A 4908-nucleotide genomic window follows, 5' to 3' on the forward strand; every position below is an offset into this window, starting at 1 on the left:
ATTAGACTTAATATGAGCCACATTCACCTGACCAGTCCAGAAAAATGTCTTGTTTCAGGTTATTTAAAGACAAAAATGAGGTCTGGATTGCTTGGAACAAGAGAAAAGTTACTTCAATTGGCAGATTTCCTGTACTTGCTTCAAGCAATCCAGACCTCATTTTTGTCTTTAAATAACTTGAAATTAGACATTTTTCTGGACTGATCAGTCGAAGGCGATTCATATCGAGTGTGATAAGACAAAACTTACTTAAAAAAAAAAAAAACTTGATAAGATTCCAGTTTTTGCAGTGTAGATTGATCCCATAAAATTCACTACCTGGTTGGCATTTTTTATGAAAGGACAGTACCCTTTAAAAAACTGCTCCTTACATTTTGATCTGTAACCGTGAGTGAGTAGGAAACGCTGTGAATTTGAGACTCTGAACCCAGAACAGGGGGCTTCACAGTGTCAAACACAGACCGTGTGTAAGAGTGGCGATTGCTCTAAGACTGCAAGGGAAGCTCAGCTTCCCCTAAAATGTCCCTAAAAAGTGGTGATATGTTCTGCTGTGTGAACATTTCATTGATAAAATCTGAGCTAGAATTCCTTCATCTTTAGTTCAGAATCAGCTCCTATCACAGGTAACTGGCTCCACCTCCTTCTCATTCATCCCCGCAGCGTCTCAGCGCTTTAACACAGTCGGACGCTGAGCGTCTTCTGACTTCAGCGGGGAAGCGTAGAGTGGGTTGTTCCACTGTGGAAACTGGACGGTCATTGGATAAACGCTGGGCTCTGTCCTGCCCATCGAATGCTCAGCGTCTCTGGGGGTCTATGAGGCAGTGGGCTGGCCTGGACGCTGGGTTTCTGCATGATGATTGGATGATCTGTCTGAGGCTGAATCCCTTTTTGATTGACAGTAAAATGAGCCAGACAGCGATCTTGAAGTATAACCCTCCACCATGCATACACTTCCTGATTCACACTGAATCCAGGAACGTGATTGGTTAATATTAATAACAAGAGATTGAATGTAAAACAAGAATTAATACAGAATTTGAAAACAAATGGGTAAAGTAGAATCAATAAACTGATAATGCCACAATTCAATCTTACCACGTACATTCACCAACACAGACTGGCTGTCTGTGCCGTGAAGCACAGACGACCTCTCCATGCCACGAGGAGTGCAGAAAGGAGGTACAGACCTAATAAACTTTTATTTAACTTTCTCTAATGTAGTAACGCCACATAATCGTAATAAGATTCTTGAACGTAATATGTAATAAACTTTGCCGCATTAAGTAATAAGTTTAATTTTATTACAAAATAAAGTGACAATTTATTACATCATGCTGCTAAACATGACATCTACAGTCCTGATCAAAATCTTCAGACCAGTTGAAAAATTGCTTGAATTTACCTTTTGCACATTAAGATCTTAATGAGGTTTTAAGCAGAGTCTTAAACTTTTGATCACCTGACAAACAGCCAATTTCAGTTTACTTGTTGTTTTCAATAAATTACTTTTTAAAGTGCTTTTTTGCGCTCCCTCTTCTTGCTTTTGCAGATTGTAGCTCTACTTAAAGAGAAAGTTAAATAAAAGTTTGTCAATGAAGAAGAAGAATTTAGAAAAAAAAATCGTTTGAAACTAGAATAATGTCTGAATACAAGAAACTTTTCAGATTTTTTTAAACTTGTTCCTCATTTTGTCTTTAAATAACTTGAAGTAAGACATTTCTCTGGACTCCTCACATCAAAACAGCCAAACCAATGTTTGAGTGTTTGAGTCAGGGTAAACTTTCCTCTGACATTAGTCACCTCGAGTGCCTGTGAATCAGGTCTCTGACAAACACGGCACACAACAGAGTGAGAGGCCTGAAAGCGGGGCAGATTTAAGGAGACTCCGTGGATTGGATGGGAAGGAGGCGGAAAACAGCGCCTGGAATTCTGTTGTTCCCGGCCTCCCGTGTTTAAGGATTCAGGAAGCAATAAATCGGCATTAAGGGAGCGGCGTGGCAGACTGGGCCGGAGTGAGGTGCCACGCAGTCGCTCGGAGGACAATCAGACTAAATCTCCTTTAAACTCAAATATCCAGTCACACATTTCACTTCTCCAGGTGAGGATCCAGAGAGCACTTTGACCTGGGTTAAATGGTTAAAATCAGGGTTAAAATGGTTAAACCAGGTGTGAAAATATCTGCTCTGATCCTGGGATAAAACCCACACCTGTTCCTCCTCCTCCTCCTCAAACTCACACACACTTCAGGAAAACCTCAGATTTACAGCACACAGCGATTCGCTTTGAAGAGGAGCAGCTGGGGAGTTAAAGCGGCGTTTTGAGTAAAACTGGAGAAAAAAAAAGCACAAAAGCTCGACGTGCCTTCGCCGTCCTGTGAACCATCTCCCATAGAAACCCTGACGCTGCGTGCCCGCTGCAGCAGCAGCAGCTCATGAGAGCAGCCTCCCCAGCTATTTACTGCCTCAGTGCTCCTTTAAAACAGCACATAGCTGGGGGCCTGGAGCTGCACACACACACACACACACACACACACACACACACACACACACACACACACACACTCACACATTCACTCTCTGCCCTCCTCCCTCCTCAAGTCCATCTGAGGTTACTGCAGCAGGGCTGATAAGCCAAAACAAAGAGCTCTCAAATTATCCTCCCCTCAGCTCGTACATCATGTGACATTTGGTGACAAAGCTCCACTTCCTGCATTGTTGTCCCTTCGCTGTGACCCGGGCCTGAACCCCCAAAACTGCAGCGTTAATGTCAGCGCAGCCACAATGACACAGTGGCACAGTTTGGCCTGAGCTGAGTGATGGCGTTAGACTTCAGCGCGGTCTTTACTGTGGTTAAAGTGGAAACGACAAACTGTGACAGCCAGTCTCACAGAGGGAAATGATCAACAGCAACACAGGGTTAATGTTTGAAAGAACTCGTTATGTGATGATGTAGACTCTGTTTTTACTGTTATATAAGAGGCCACTGCATCAATAAAACCATTACAACAGTTTATGTGAAGAGGAATCTGCCTGATCCTGATCTACACTTTAAAACAAGATCATCAGCAACAGTAAAGGTTATTCCTAAATTCTACTTCCTAATTTTCTGATAAGTCGGCACGTCTAAGTCTCTATGACAACACCAAACCAGCTGATGAAGCTTCGATTTCTTTTTGATTTCTGTGATTAATTTTGTAGTGATGGTGGACACTGGAGCCTAACTGTCAGACAGGGAAAGGACAGAAGAGCAGAAGAAAGATAAACAGGAGAGAGATAGAGCACAAGCTAAAGGCTAACACATGAGCTGAAATTTAATACGCAAGTAGCTAAAGGCTAAAGCATGAGCTGAAGGCTAACACACAAGCTAAAGGCTAAAACTCAAGCTGAACGCTAAAACATGAGTAATAGGTTGAAACATGAGCTAAAGACTAAAACAAAAGCCAAAGGTTATGACATAGGCTAAAGGAAAAACTGAAGCTAAAGGCTAAAGCATGAGTTGAAGGCTAAAACACAAGCTAAAGACTAAAACTCAAGCTTACGGCTAAAGTATTAGCTAAAGGCTAGAATATTTGTTAAAGGCTAAAACATAAGCAAGAGGTTGTAACACAAGCTAAATGCTTAAAAATAAGCTAAAGGTTAAAAAACAAGCTAAAGGCTAAATGACAAGGTAAGGCTAAAACACAAGCTAAAGACTAAAACTCAAGCTAAAGGCTTAAAAATGAGCTAAAGACTAAAAAACAAGTTAAGGCTAAAACATAAGCTAAAGGCTAAAACACAAGCTAAAGGCTAAACCATGAGCTAAAGGCTTAAACATGAGCTAAAGACTAACACTCAAGCTGAAGGCTAAAACACAAGCTAAATGTTATAACACAAGCTAAATGCTTAAAATGAGCTAAAGGTTAAAACACAAGCTAAAGACCAAATGACAAGCTAAAGGCTAAAACATGAGCTAAAGGCTTAAGCATGAGCTAAAGACTGAAAAACAAGTTAAGGCTAAAACCCAAGCTAAAGGCTAAAACATGAGCTTAAGACTAAAAAACAAGTTAAAGCTTTATTACAAGCTTTAGGCTGAAACATGAGCTAAAGGCTTAAACAATAACCAAAGGCTAAAACATTAGCTCTACATTTAAACACAAGCTCAAAGCTAAAGCATAAGATAAATTCTAAAATATGAGCTTAAGGCAAAACTCAAGCTAAAAGCTAAACTATGAGTTAAAGGCTAAAACATAAGCTCAAGACTTAAACTCAAGCTTAAGTATAAACATGAGCTACAGGCTAAAACACAAGCTAAAGGTTAGAACATAAGCTAAAGGTTTTAACACAAGCTAAAAGGATAAACACAAGCTAAAGTCTTAAACATGAGCTAAAGGCTTAAACATAAGCTTAATGCTTAAACACAAGTTCAAAGCCAATATACAAGCTAAATGCTGAAACATGAGCTAAAGGCTAAACCATAAGCTAAAGACTAAAAGAGCTAAACTGTTTGTGCTAATGTTGTCTCCAACCCACAGTCAGCAGTTATTCTGCAGTGGTCTGTTCAAACTTGAGAGTTTATCAAAGAAAAGTTTCTTGTATTAAGAATTTTTTCTAGTTTCAAGCAAATTTTTCCTGGTCCATTTTCAGACTTGTTATAAGAAACTTTGACCTCATTTTTGTCTGATAAATAAGTTGAAATAAAACATTTTTTGCACTGATCAGTAGACTGTGGCTTATATCGAGTTTAAAAAGACATTTTCTACAAAAATAAGACAAAAACACTGGGTAAGGTTTTAGTTTTTTGCAGTGTTAATGAATGAATCTGAAAGTTAGTTCCTGGTTTTCTCTGTGGAAACATGTTTCACGTTTGTCCAATGCAGAACCACTCGTCCGGTTTGTGTTTGGTTTAAGTTTCCAAACAGCAAACTGAACA

This window comes from Halichoeres trimaculatus, unplaced genomic scaffold (assembly GCF_033239565.1).
Source record: "Halichoeres trimaculatus isolate MK-OKI-2021-1 unplaced genomic scaffold, fHalTri1.1 fHalTri1_scaffold_23, whole genome shotgun sequence".
NCBI classification, from domain to species: Eukaryota; Metazoa; Chordata; class Actinopteri; order Labriformes; family Labridae; genus Halichoeres; species Halichoeres trimaculatus.